The sequence below is a fragment of the Podarcis vaucheri genome, assembly GCF_965113315.1.
Source record: "Podarcis vaucheri genome assembly, chromosome: 3".
Taxonomy (NCBI): Eukaryota; Metazoa; Chordata; class Lepidosauria; order Squamata; family Lacertidae; genus Podarcis; species Podarcis vaucheri.
The window spans coordinates 62860199-62875612 of NC_138761.1; the positions used below are offsets into that span (position 1 = coordinate 62860199).

Below are 15414 nucleotides of genomic sequence, written 5' to 3' on the forward strand. Positions count from 1 at the left end.
TTGATATTTACTTTATAGCAATTCACACTCTTGCTTGTTTGAATAAAATCCATTATTTACAATATTCTACTTAACTAGGAGTTATTTCTCTCTTTGTTCATACCATTTGCTAATTACTTGTTCCTCCGACACGTTTCCCATTGCTGGATTGAGTCAGTAGTTTTATGTCAATGTTTAACAGCTTAGTATCAATATTTTAGATACAGAATGCTACCCTGAAGAGGAGCAGGAGGACTCCACAAATTGGCTCCTTTGCCTGGACAAATATTTTTTTCATTTCTCTCTTTTCCATCGTTTGATGAATCTAACCCTGTTGTAGTTTTTAAATTAAAAATAGTTGAATAAGGCAAAATGTCCACAGATAACTGACTAAGCATGTTTTTATTTATGGTATTAATTTGTGCTATTACGAAATGCACCAAGGGCGAAAGGCTGGTATTCAAAATCTCCAAAAAAACCACACACAAAAAGAAGAAAGCAGAAATGTAATATATAATTGGTTGACTTTCAGCATCTAGACAGTTTGGAACCATTTTATAATGTTAAGACCCATCTGCACACGCCAGGCATGGCGCCATATTGGCCTGGTTCACATATCATGGTAAGCCCAACTATGGTTTAATGGGGCTGTGTGAAAAGTATGGCTCCTGAAAAGTTCAGCAAAGAATAAATGTTGGCTACCGATAGTAGCAGGGACGCGAGTGGTACTGTGGGTTAAACCACTGTGCCGCTTGGGCTTGCTGATTAGAAGGTCAGTGGTTCAAATCCCCATGACGGGGTGAGCTCCTGTTGCTCGGTCCCTGCTCCTGCCAACCTACCAGTTTGCAAGCACGTAGGTACCGCTCCGGCGGGAAGGTAAATGGCATTTCCGTGCGCTGCTCCGTCTGCGGCTGGACTTAACTGTCAGGGGTCCTTTACCTTTACCTTTTACCGATAGTAGCTAAGAAGGACAGATCTTTAAAATGATCCTAAGTTCAGATGACACACTAAAACAAGCCTTGACTTGGCTACCACACCACAGTGAGCTAAAAGGACCAGAGAGAAGCAAAGCGGCTGCAACCTCACCAGGAGCTAGCACCTTCTTGTTAGGCAACGGCTTGGCTTGGCGTTATATGTGAACATGCCTACAGGCATTGCTTCAGCAAGATGGCTGTTACTGCTCTGCAACAGGAACTGCAGGACAAGAAATGATTCTGCAACAGGAAATGCACAGTAAGTTCACGCACACACAACTGCATCAGAAATGCATTTAAAAAGACGGGTCTGTTATCATTACGTCTAGCCTGACCCTCGTGGAGCCACAGCATTAGTCTCATCTTAATGGCACCTCAAGGTCAAGAGTGCTCAAAGATTAGCTGAATAAACACAAACACTGATGGGTTCTCCTGTGGTTGTAATAACAGTCACTGAGCCAACTCAGGACTATTAGATGTTTTAACTCAGGACTATTAGATGAGATCCAATGTGGTGTAGTGGTTAAGAGCGGTAGACTCGTAATCTGGGGAACCGGGTTTGCGTCTCTGCTCCTCCACATGCAGCTGCTGGGTGACCTTGGGCTAGTCACACTTCTCTGAAGTCTCTCAGTCTCACCTCACAGAGTGTTTGTTGTGGGGGAGGAAGGAAGTGGAGAATGTTAGCCGCTTTGAGACTTCTTAGGGCAGTGATAAAGCGGGATATCAAATCCTAACTCTTCTCCTCTTCTTCTTCTTCTTCTTCTTCTTCTTCTTCTTCTTTTTGGGGGGGGGGGTAAAGGAACACAGCATTTGTAGAGAGGAGACATTGCACACACCCATCTGCCCAAGGACCATTGTCTCCTTTGCAATAATTGTTAGTTACCGTTCTTGAATGCATTTTTGTAAAACAAGGGCACAAATCTTTTTACTAATAAAGAAACCAAATCCAACTTAAGCTAAGGTCCATTGATTTCAGTGGGTCTACTCTGCATATGACCAATGTTGCCTATGACCCAACATCAATAGAAAGACTGCTATATAAAATGCCTTTTGGTCCCAGACTGGTGCACCAGGCAACTCAAAATGCTTTTAAAAAAACACAATGCAATTTTAAAAATATGACCACACCGTGATTACAAATGCCATTAAAATAATAGAAAGGATTTACAATATTCCTTTAAAAAAAAATGAAGTTCCACAACCTTAGCCGCTTAACAAACAAAACACCTACTACTTATAGTCATCAAACTAACCTCCAAGGATCACAGCATCGTAGGATGGGCTGAGTTACTAGATGGAAGAATCCAAGGAGCTCGTATGACTAAGTGATAGGCTACTATGATTACAAGCGGTGTTGTTCTCTTCCCAGTTGTCAGATGCCAGTATCTGGGCAGGAGACTGCTGATGACATGCAAGCTAATTGCTGGACAAAATTTCAAAAATCACTGAGTTCCTTTGCCGGTACAAATCAATTGTGATGGCACTTTGGCAAACAATTATAAACAGAATATTTCAGTACTGTGAATAATAAAGGAATGTGTTGGGTTCCTGATGATTGTGCACAGTGAGGTCTTTAGCAGAAAAACAACATATCCTTAGAAGAAAAAGACTAGGTGCTAAACTTTTCCAACCAGCTGATTACACAGAGATTTAGGAAACAAACCATCACAAAGAGACAAACATATGGAATGTAGGCTGTGTTCCAAGAAAACTGCTACATAATTATGTTAAAATTTACATTACCAGGGCAAGCAACAGAAAGGAATATATGTCAGAATCCCACTGCAATGTGCTACACAGAGGAAAAGCTTTTTCTTGGCAAACAGATTAGTTGTAAAGTAGCTTAGTGACTGGCTTGTTAGTCAGTAGAAAAGAGGAAATCTTGAGGCATTCCTTCTAACAGCAAACTCAAGTGTTATGTGCCACCAAGCTTGTAGCCAAAATGGGACTGGCTAGGAATGGAGGCAGTGAGAGATTTTACTTTCTTGGGCTCCATGATCACTGCAGATGGTGACAGCAGCCATGAAATTAAAAGACGCCTGCTTCTTGGGAGAAAAGCAATGACAAACCTAGACAGCATCTTAAAAAGCAGAGACATCACCTTGCCAACAAAGGTCCATATAGCTAAAGCTATGGTTTTCCCAGTAGTGATGTATGGAAGTGAGAGCTGGACCATAAAGAAGGCTGATCGCCGAAGAATTGATGCTTTTGAATTATGGTGCTGGAGGAGACTCTTGAGAGTCCAATGGACGGCAAGAAGATCAAACCTATCCATTCTGAAGGAAATTAGCCCTGAGTGCTCACTGGAAGGACAGATCCTGAAGCTGAGACTCCAATACTTTGGCTACCTCATGAGAAGAGAAGACTCCCTGGAAAAGACCCTGATGTTGGGAAAGATGGAGGGCACAAGGAGAAGGGGACGACAGAGGACGAGATGGTTGGATAGTGTTCTCGAAGCTACCAGCATGAGTTTGACTAAACTGCGGGAGGCAGTGAAAGACAGGAGTGCCTGGCGTGCTCTGGTCCATGGGGTCACAAAGAGTCGGACACGATTAAACGACTAAACAACAACAAACAAGGAATAGGTTGCTGTCAAGAGAGCTTTACCACGCAGAGCTCAAGGGTGATCTATGACGGCTTGCTTGCTTTGTAGCCTTTTTTCCTGGATGTTCCTAGATACCAAAGGCATCCTGCTATACAAGATTCCAAGGCAGGCTAGCCATCCAAGGATTTTTATCCAAGAAGCTTTTTAGCCCGAGGTAGAATTAATGGGCATAGGATGGCAATAGCTTTGGCAGAGAGTGACTAGAACTCACCTGCCAGACTTGACATTGACACCCCACCACTTCACTCTTCCCTGCCACCGATTCAGAAAAGGAGCCATGAGCAGACAGGATTCCAGATCTAAAGGCCACTCATCTCTCCGTGTGGTACTGGCAGACTTGTGATGAATGGCAGTATTAAGTTAATCAAGTGATGAAGTACATGAATACTGTTCTTTTCTCACATTGGATTGTTGCATGCTGAGAGCGTGATCCATCAGCTGCCTTGAGGAGGGGGAACCCCTCTCGTATGGCTTCCCCCCACCCACCTCTCCTTTGAACTCACATATGATGGTTTCTCAAGGAGAACCAAATTAAATATTACACACTAATGTTATCAAAGGCACACTAATAACTATGAAAAGATGAATTCTGGGCTTGTATAAAGAGCAAAGTAATTTTCCTTTATATTGGGATGCTCTATCATGCTTCTGCAGCTGCTTTCCAAGGGCTACAAAGCTTTGTTTCATCAGAATTATCTCTTGATTTATCTTTAACCGAATTAGATTCCTGCGTTTTCTGTCTATTTTCTTGTTGCTGGCTTCCTTAAGTAGCAGAGCAATTCTCAGCAGAAGGATCGGAAAGAGAAAACTCATACCGTCTGGCTCCAGTAACCATATCTCTATTACCGCTCCTGCATCTATCAAAATTAGCTCATTTTAAAGTACATAAAATCCATTTGCACAACTGGAGAATCAAATAAACTCCCTATTTTTTATTTTAAATAAAATTCTTTATTATCCAGGACTTTCTGTTATCGTATGGTTTCCAAGAATGTTCATGTAATATATATCCAGTTACTCTTGCCTCAAGCAACCTTTAAAAAAAAAAAAAACAAAGAAGAGAAAACCATTTGCCATGCCAATATCCAAAAACAAAATACACTCTTGGGCAGAACCCCTTTCTCACAGAAATAAAGATCTTTCTGACCAGTATATCATTATTCTGTGTATTATAAAATATTATCCTTAAGAATAGCTATGGGTGAATTCATCAGTGTTGACTTCTCTCAGTTTCTTATTTTTCTAATCTTATGCTCTGTTCTCTGCATTTCCCAACATCACTTGGCATTTTATTACTATTTTTAAAGTCCTCATGAAAATTCATCAGCAATTTCTCCTAATATACACATTTGCATGCGCAGTTTTGCCTAATGTATACATTTTCACAAAGCAATTTCCTCTGGTACAATACATTTCTGTATGTCATTTCTTTAATACAGGGGTAGGCATCCTAAGGCCCGGGGGCATCCTAAGGCCCAATCGTCTTCTCAATCCGGCCCTCAGACGGTCTGGGAATCAGCATGTTTTTACATGAGTAGAATGTGTCCTTTTATTTAAAATGCATCTCAGGGCTACTTGTGGGGCATAGGAATTCGTTCATATTTTTCCCAAAAAAACATAGTCCAGCCCCCCACATGGTCTGAGGGATGGTGAGCCGGCCCATGGCTGAAAATGGTTGCTGACCCCTGCTCTAATACGTGCATTCTAAAATATATGCATTTTTGCACACATTACTTGGGTGGAGAAATGCATTGCAAATTTCAGAGAAGTGTGGATTTAAAGGATGGCAGCATTTTGGAAGGTGCAAATCAGGCAGGTTCACTTTTAAATTAAATTAAATATGTCCAACCATCCTCACTTAAGAAGAAGACTTCTGGGTCAGATGAAGGGTCTAGTAGTGACCAACCAGCTGCATGCAGAAAGCACCATTCTTTTTTATTTATACAAGAATGTCTGCTCCTCTTTGTCATGCAAATCCAGTACCTTCTGACATGAAATCTGCAGTCTGGGAGTGCAAGGGAAATCAAGAGTGGAAACAAGACAACAAACTAAAATGTTAGAATTCAACAATGGAAATTCATTGCTTGTGGTCATGTTTCAAAGGTATCCTCTAACTCAGAAGTTTTCAACCTTTTCAAGTCCACAGATCCCTTGACCAACTACATTCTGTCTGAGGCACCCTTGTGGGGCTTAGCAGCCCAGTTATGTTACCCCTTGCCTGCAGAGCTGGCAGCCCCTCACCCTTTTTCAAACACCTCCCTTGTAGAGTGTTCCCTCAGCCTCCTCTCCGTTTCCCTCTCTTTGGGGGTCCTCCAGGCAGCTGCTGCTGCTGCTGTCCCTGGCCTCTTAGCTGCCCTCCTCCCCGCCCCAAAGAGAGGTGCCTCCCAGAGGCACCATTCACCTGTGGAGCTTATAGCCAGGGCTGTTGCAACAATGGCAGTACAAGCTTTTGAGATGTGAGAGGGCATCAGAGGAGGGAGGGAAGGAAAGAGGGACAGAGGCCAGTGTTGCCCAGGGCACCTCTGACCCCAGGGTGCCACAGCACACTGGTTGGAAACCACTGGTCTCACTTATCAATGTACAGAAATACATAACTTGGGAGCCCATCTGCTGCAGAAGGTCTGGATTCTGCACCTATGACATATAGCTAGAAATCTGCCAGTGCCCAGCCACTCATGCTTCCACTATAAACACAAATGCTGGAGCATGACAAAGACCCCTGAAATCTGGTGCTGACCTATCTGCCCTAGAGCTTTCTCTCAACTGGATGTCAAATCTATATATTCAAGCCTGTTGTAACCTTTCTGTATTGGGAGAATGAAGGATTTCCAACTATCTCTAATTATGCCTTACTTTTTGCTTTCTCTTCCAGTCTTTCTTTGTGGTATCTCAGCAGATGGGAGGGTTTGGGAAAGTATAGAGAACAGCAGGAGACAGGAGCAAAGCATCCAACATTGAGGCAAGAGAGGAGCTGAAATAAGAATTCATGGAGGAAAGAGACAGGAGCAGTGATGTAAGGGACTGCAGGAGAAGAGCAAAAAGACAACTTAGAGGCAGAAAATGTATTGCTTGGAGAGAGAGAGAAAACTAGTTCAATGGGGGAAGAGAAAGGGGTTAGCGAGTGAAACAGTTTAACTGAAAAGAGGTTCCAGCTGCAAATGGGAAAATTCAGAGATAGAGAGATCAAAAGGTGGACATATTAAAAGACCAAAGAGTTAGGACAGAGGATTTGACTTACTATACATCAGCTTTTATAACAACTATTAACAATGAAGTCTTGCTTATAAAAATTAACACATGATTGTTTGGTATGTGATATAAAGATAGACAGACGGATAGAAAAAAAATATTTAATCCATTTCCATACTGTCCTTTGTAATGAATAACCTCAGGGCAGTTTACACATATAAAATTATTCAAACTACAAAACACAATAGCAAATTGAAAACCAGTACTAAATTGCATATTCCCTTGGTGGCTCAAAGTCAGAACCTGAGCACTTCTGAGGAGTGCAGTAAATCCATGTTTGTGTGATCTGGTCCCTTGGGGCTGAAGTTCAATAATGTACTGGTTCTTTTATGTTATAATGTATAGTACTGGTTTTGATCAATTGATTTTATGTCATTTTGTTTTAAATATTACCCGCTTCAAATCCTTCAAATGAAACAGGTTTAAAAGCTAACACTGAGGCAAACGGAAAGTCTAAATAGGTAGCACATGTTGTCAATAGATTGTTCGGTTTTTTTGAAGAGCGAGAGATGCTTTTGCCTGAATACAACATCCACTGACCTTGAAATATTTCCCCTTCCAGATAGAGATCCACACCCTGTCATGAAGCTTACTCATGGACCTCTGGTCAGTTACTGTCTGTCAGTCCAAACTAGCTCTCAGCCACTCTTAACTCCTTGGATGGAGGGTAGGATAAAGATTAAATCAAATATAATAAATCAAATCAGTGTTCATGGAACTTGATTCTTCGCATGCTCTAGATATGCTCTGGATATGCAGCTGGCATCCTGGCTCAGTCTGGTCTCCAGCACCATACAAGATATGTACCTCAGGACCTAATGCACCCCAACCTTTCACCCCTTTGCAGGCCTGGTTCATACATTAAAAAGATTTAACATGGGAAATAGCATGCAGGGAAATAGCAAGTAAATATGGTGACCACACGAAGACTAAGTACCCAGGAGATTCTCCTCACAGAATTATTCTTTCTTCCCTCTTCCTCACCTCATACAAACATACCTTTTGAGGGATAGGAGATTGGTATGGACACTCTGCCTCATTTCTTATGGCTTCCTGTCCACAACTGTGAGAATAGGATTAATGCATGAAGCAACAAATAAAACATCAGGGCATGTAAAAACAGAGTGAAGCCATGGTTTCCCCATGTAAGCTTCTCTGAGAGCAGCAGAGCACCATACACTTCCATTGCTACCGGGAGGACTTGTTCCATGCTATTGAAAGCCTGTGACAGCAAGAAGAGCCACATGCTGTGTTCTCCAGGCTGTGAGCAGCTAAGTGATTTGTGCAACTTTTTTAAAAGAAAAGAAAACCAATTAAAAATGGATAGAGGCAACTGGGGCCTTCAGACCACGTGTAAAGGGATCCACAAGACTTCGGACTCAAAAGTGGACTATAGTTGGCTTGTGACCTGATCCAAACCACAACCCATCCAGATTGGATAAGGTGATTCTCCTTTGAAATCCACGCTCTGCATATTCTTCCATCCATAGTTTTTTGTTGTTGTTGTTTAGTCATTTAGTTGTGTCTGACTCTTCATGACCCCATGGATCAGAGCACGCCAGGCACTCCTGTCTTCCAGTGAGCACTCAGGGCTGATTTCCTTAAGAATGGATACGTTTGATCTTCTTGCAGTCCATGGGACTCTCAAGTGTCTCCTCCAGCACCATAATTCAAAAGCATCAATTCTTCAGCGATCAGCCTTCTTTATGGTCCAGCTCTCACTTCCATACATCACTACTGGGAAAACCATAGCTTTAACTATACGGACCTTTGTTGGCAAGGTGATGTCTCTGCTTTTTAAGATGTTGTCTAGGTTTATCATCGCTTTTCTCCCAAGAAGCAGGCGTCTTTTAATTTTGTGACTGCTGTCACTATCTGCAGTGATCATGGAGCCCAAGAAAGTAAAACTCTCACTGCCTCCGTTTCTTCCCCTTCTATTTGCCAGGAGGTGATGGGACCAGTGGCCATGATCTTCGTTTTTTTGATGTGCTTAATTCCCTCCTCCTCAGCATGAAGAACAACTGCTCCCTTGTCATGGTTCTCTTGTTGCACACCTCATCCACATACTCTAAAACACAGGCAAAGGGCTCTTTCATCCTATTCCATAATTATTCTGGGCTAAACTACACATGATAGGAGCAGGCACTGGGAGACTTGAGCAGTGGGAGACTCTCCTTCCTTGGAGGTTTTTATGAAGAGATTGGATGGTCATCTATCAGGGATGCTTTAACTGTGATTCCTGCATTGCTGGGGGTTGAATTATATGACTCTTGGGGTCCCTTCTAACACTACAATTCTGTAATTCATCCTTGACACAAACTTCTGTTTTCCCTTTCCCCATAGTCCATAGAGGTCATTTAAAAAGCATAAGAATGGCTTGCTGGACTAATGGTCCATTTAGTCCAGCAACCACTTTTCCCAGTGGCCACCTATGTGCCAGTGGTAAACCCATAAGTAGGACCTGAGCTCAACCTTCCATGGTTGCCAGTGACTGGTATTCAGGGGCACTGCTGTTTCTGGCCATGGAGGCAGAATATAGCCATCATAACTAGTAGTCAATGATAGTCTTAATCCCCCATGAATTTGCACAGTCTTCTTTTAAAGCCATCCAAGTTGGTGGTCATCACTGCCTCCTGTGGAAATAAATTCCAAAGTACTTACCTGGAGACAAGCTAAGTACACATCACTGTTGCCTCAGCTTCACTTGTAAACTCTGGAGCTGTTTTAAATGCTGGTGGGCAAAGCAGCCCAGAAGCTTTGTGGGTAAAATGGTGGGGGGTGGGAGTGATTCTCCTGCACGGGTGGAACCTACCTACACAATTTAGAATCATGCATAATCCCCTGATTTTTAAGAAGACAACTCAAACTGGCCTATGGCCCTTTTGGAAATGAATTTCAGGCCAGGGCCCTAACCGCTGAGCGTCAGAATGGAGTGTGAGGCCTGGTGCCAAACCTTGGCAAGCACCAGTTCCAATTAATCCCCTTGTGCTCTCTGTCATGGTTTTTGACATAACATTCGTTCGTCATCAACTGTTACGTTTGCCACCGCTGCCCAAGGAAAATATTCCCGTGCGTCAGGAAAGAGGCCAGGAGAGAAAAGAAAAATAGGTTTCAGGTGCCTGACTGACATGGTTTAGCCAAGGTTCTCTCCAGCGTCCCTCCTTGTTCACATGCAAAGTGAGATATAATCTCTGCTGAGATGAAAGCTCCAGAGAGCTGATAAGATATGATGAAATGTTTAATGGCCTTGTTTGCGCTGTCCAGTCTGATAGCAGAAAAGAGAGGCTCGTATGATAAAATCTTAAATCCATGAAAGTAATTGCTTCTGACATCGCCAACTATGCAGCAGCCTGCCCAAAACACTGCGCCTCAGATACAAATTCGATGGCTAATGAAGTGCGAAGAACACAGTGTTAGATACAAATTAAAGCCTACGTAACAAAAAGCAGCCCGGGTTTCTCGTGGTTTGTTGTGTGTGTTTGCGCATTTTAACTCCCTTGTTTTGTGCAGAAAAGAGATAAATAATCTGTTGGTAATAATTGCCCTTTTATATTTTTAGCCAATGCTGTCGCCTTGTGATTAACAGCAAGGAACGGCCACAGGGCAACTCATCTCCAGTAATGAAACCCCCACACTCTCCCCAAGAACTTCCTTGTGGAGGCTTTTTATAGATTTTTACATGGTCGAGGAAATGAACTATAAAAAATGAACTGCCTCAAAACTGACAAATCATTTAGCATTTCCTTAGTGTCTTGCATGTGTGTATGAGAGAGACACAGAGAGAGAGAGACAGAGAAGAGGGGCATGTGGGGTATTCTGCTAATCCATCCCCTCAGTGCAACGGCCCCTCTTGGGCTTACACACACACACACACCCTTGCGCTCAACCCACACCCTCCCATATCTGCTCTAGAGGATTGAGTAAGCACCTACAACAGATTTAGTGGTGTGTGGAGAGAAAAGGGGGGAAGGTTTGATTACACAATTAGATATACTTGCACTGATGGGAGTACTTACTTCGTCCTGCGTTGAAGACAACCCTAAATATTTCCCTGTTTTCTCATCTTGTATCTATGTAACCAAGAAGGTTTTGCCACCCAAATAAAATGATGCACTTTTCTGCTGTTGGTTGTTTGGTTGGTGAGCGGGTGCGTGGGTGATTTCCTGAACTTATACCCCTCCTTTCCCCAATGAGCTGAAGGTGGTACTTGTGATGCTTTGTCCCTCCAGGTTAACCCATACAACATTAGGTCGATTAGGCTCAGGTGGAATGACCTCCCCAATGACCAAGCAGGGATTTCAACCATGGTCTTCATGGTTCTATTCACACACACTAACCACTATAAGACACTATCTCTCACAGTTTTCATTCATAGAGTGGCTTGAGAGAGTCTTTAAAAATTCTTCTGAAAGCAATGGGATGTTCTTGAATCCACAGAACAGCCTGGTCTTGGGCAGCCCCACCAGTGAGAGTGTGCAGAGTCCATGGTGCTTTCTCAAACCATCAGAGATCACCTGGAGATTCTGATTCATAAACTGGCACCTTATACACATGGCTGCTGTGACTTCAGCCATCCAGGATTTCATTACTTGAGTCACAGTAATTCAGGTGGAAGGCTCCAGTTCATGCTATTGGCACATACCACCATGCAGCGGCGTAGCGTGAGTTGTCAGCACCCGGGGCAACACAAGTAATTTGCGCCCCCTAACCCAGGGCAAGGCAAGTAATTTGCACCCCCCCCTAACCCCTAACCTGCGAGTTGCCACTGGCGCTGCCGCCCAAACCACGCCGCTTGCCCGGAGGAGGAGGGGGGCAGAGAGGCGAGGAAAATGTGACGGCCCAGCAGCTGCAGCAGCACCGGCGGAGGCGGGGCTGTGAGGAGGGGCTGCTTGGCGCGTCCTCCGCGGCGAGCGCTGAGAGCCGCTGCCTGCCGGGCGCCTTCAGCCCGGACGCGCGCACAGCTCGTAGGTTCCGCGAGACATGCGGCTCCGCTACAGCCTGCGCCCGAGGCTCTTCGGCGACTCCGGAGGCAGCGAGCGCGCCCCCCCCCCAGATGTTGCGCCCGGTGCGGCCGGCACCCCTGGCACCCCCCACGCTACGCCACTGCCACCATGTGATCCCTGCTGCATCATGGCCTTCAAGATGCTGCAGATTATCATCTGGGTCTGAACCAGATGTATATATGTGTGATTTCTTAATTAGTTGCAGTGCATATGACAATAATTCATTTTTACATTTCAGTTTGTTAAAAAGTGTCCAAGGTCAACCTGATGCAGGGAGGATTCATTGTGACTCATTTGCATGCTGGATTTTTAAACTAGTTTAACAGGTTTAAAGAAGTGTTGGCTCTTTCTTTTTCAAGGCATTATTTCACTGCTCCATCCCTTCCTGTTACTTCCTTCCATACCAGAATTGCCATATTTTGCTTCTAATAAAGTATCCCCAGTTTTTAAGAAGAGGGATACTTGGGGAAGTTCACTCCTATATGCATTTGCATTGCAGTAAGCCCCATGAAACTAGATTGATCTTACCATATTTTTTGCTCCATAAGACACACTTTTTTCCTCCTAAAAAGTAAGGGGAAATGTCTGTGCATTTAATGGAGCGAATGCGTGGTCCCTGGAGCCGAATTGCCCAGGGGCAAAAAGCAGATTGTGCTCATTTTTTTAGAAAGAGGGAAGGGGGTGTTGAAACAAAGCCGCTGATCAGCTGATCAGCAAGGGATCGGGAGGGAGATAAGGGAAGCTGGAGATAAAGGAGGCTGCCTGAGAGGGGAGAGGTAAAAGCACATGTATCCTCAGGATTTTTGCACTGGGTCACCCTAAATTCACCATCAGATCACATGGTATGTCCATGGCTACAGCCTGCACCAAAAAAATCACGCATCCACTATTTCGTGGGGCCGCAATAATAATAATAATAATAATAATAATAATAATAATAATAATAATAATAATAATAATAATAATTTATTATTTATACCCCGCCCATCTGGCTGGGCCTCCCCAGCCACTCTGGGCGGCTTCCACAGAAAACAAAAGTACAATAAAATATCAAACGTTAAAAACTTCCCTGAACAGGGCTGCCTTAAGATGTCTCCTGAATGTCAGGTAGTTGTTTATCACTTTGACATCTGCTGGAAGGGCGTTCCACAGGGCGGGTGCCACTACCGAGAAGGCCCTCTGCCTGGTTCCCTGTAGCTTTGCTTCTTGCAATGAGGGAACTGCCAGAAGGCCCTCGGCGCTGGACCTCAGTGTCTGGGTTGAACGATGGGGGTGGAGACGCTCCTTCAGGTATATTGGACCGAGGCCGTTTAGGGCTTTAAAGGTCAGCACCAACACTTTGAATTGTGCTTGGAAACGTACTGGGAGCCAATGCAGGTCTTTCAAGACCGGTGTTATATGGTCTCGGCGGCCGCCCCCAGTCACCAGTCTAGCTGCCGCATTCTGGATTAGTTGTAGTTTCCGAGTCACCTTCAAAGGTAGCCCCACGTAGAGTGCATTGCAGTAGTCCAAGCGGGAGATAACCAGAGCATGCACCACTCTGGCGAGACAGTCCGCAGGCAGATAGGGTCTCAGCCTACGTACCAGATGGAGCTGGTAAACAGCTGCCCTGGACACAGATTTGACCTGTGCCTCCATGGACAACTGTGAGTCCAAAATGACTCCCAGGCTGCGCATCTGGTCCTTCAGGGGCACAGTTACCCCATTCAGGACCAGGGAATCCTCCACACCTGCCCGCCTCCTGTCCCCCAAAAACAGTACTTCTGTCTTGTCAGGATTCAACCTTAATGGCACAAAAACATGGTTACAAAGCATGGATCCACATGGATCCTCAGGATTTTTGCATTGGCTCACCTCAAATTCACCATCAAATCAAATATCATGTCTGTGGCCACAGCATAAACCACAAAAATCATACATCGACTGTTTCGTTCAGAATATTTTTTTCTTGTTTTCCTCCTCTAAAAACTAGGTGCGTCTTACGGTCAGGTGCGTCCTATGGAGCAAAAAATACGGTATAATAAATTGAAAAAAATGTTTAAAATAACTTTTGTGAAAACAAACAAACCCAGAAGCCTTTTATTAGGAATTGTAGGTACCAAGATTCCAAAGGAACAGGTCAGCCCTTAACCCCTGTCACATGATCTCACCAGAATCTGCCATTGTTGCTGCCAGGCACCGCTGCACAAACAAGGTAAGGGAGGCTTGGGATTTGGTGAAATTCTCAGCATGTTGTACCCTGAAGGAAAATTATATGAAAATGATGTATCGGTGGTATTTGACTCCTAGTAAGCTTGCAAAAATGTATAAGACAAGTGCAAATATCTGCTGGAAATGTAAGCAAAAGGAAGGCACCTTCTATCATATGTGGTGGACCTGTAAGGTTCTAAAAGCATTCTGGGAAATGATATACGGTACTTAACATTTCTATGTACTGCAGAGATTATGTGGATATTTGGTGGACCTTTATGATGTATTTAAATAATGACCTCTATCTCAATACCCTCACCAAAAAAATTACTTTATCTGGAAGTAGCTTTCACTAGTATTTTCCACATTTGTGTTCCTCACCCATGACTCACTTCATTTTTTTCCTGTTACATTTTCCCTTACACTTAGAGGTCAATGATTTTTTATTGGGGGGTTTTTATAGACTCCTTCTCTATACACACGCACACACATGCACACACAAACACACTCAGTATTGTAAAATATATTTATGCTTTTTTTAAAAGGTGATCCCCTTTGATTTATAAAACAAGCAGCTTTTTTAAAAAGTCAAACATTAAATTCGAACTTAGATCTGCATAGAGTTGCATAGGGCTGCAGTGTTAGAAGAAGAAGAGGAGGAGGAGGAGGAGGAGGAGGAAGAGTTTGGATTTGATATCCCGCTTTATCACTACACGAAGGAGTCTCAAAACGGCTAACATTCTCCTTTCCCTTCCTCCCCCACAACAAACACTCTGTAAGGTGAGTGGAGCTGAGAGACTTCAGAGAAGTGTGACTAGCCCAAGGTCACCCAGCAGCTGCATGTGGAGGAGCGGGGAATCAAACCTGGTTCACCAGATTACGAGTCTACTGCTCTTAACCACTACACCACACTGGCTCTTGGCACACCAAGATGTTAGATGTTCACAACCAGTGCTCTTTTTTCTGGAATCATCGTATTTTTGTCCATTTACTGTATTTATTTTTCCCAATTTGAGCTATAAAATGAGAGTTCCCCAAACATTTTTTTTAGGAAAAAAGCAGTATTCACAACTGTTATTACCTTGAGCAGTGCCCTCATCAGAAGACCCTGTGAGATGTCAGCAGCACTCAAGTTTTAAAGTATTAGAAAGTAGTATTAGAAAAGTGAGTACACAGGTGTTCAGAGGGCAAAGAAGAGCAAATATAAGGTAAAGAACAGCAAATGCAAGATAAACAGATGGGTGTTCAATGGTGTATATCAAAGTTCCATCTGCATGCTGTTGTTCCATAGGCACATTATAGACTTTGCCTGATACCGTGTGAAAGAAAAATACTCACGTTATCCAGAACATTTGTTTTTCTGGCACAACAGAAAGCCTCTGGTGGAAGTCTAAGCATAAAGGGGTGGGGGAGT

The 15414-nt window shown here is 43.6% G+C and overlaps 1 long non-coding RNA gene across 11 annotated transcripts in view; it reads right to left on the reverse strand.

Annotated features, from left to right (window-relative positions):
* Positions 1–15414, reverse strand: part of LOC309528510 — a 117887-nt gene that overhangs the window by 30274 nt on the left and 72199 nt on the right. For 6 of the 11 annotated variants that reach the window (XR_014217769.1, XR_014217770.1, XR_014217771.1 and 3 more), the window contains one exon: positions 13961–14049. The exons of 3 other annotated variants lie outside the window; for them this stretch is intronic. This is a non-coding gene — a long non-coding RNA (uncharacterized lncRNA). Of the gene's footprint in view, positions 1–3769; positions 3901–13960; positions 14050–15414 lie in introns of those variants that run through there. 2 more of the 11 variants (XR_014217776.1, XR_014217777.1) reach the window with 1 other exon arrangement.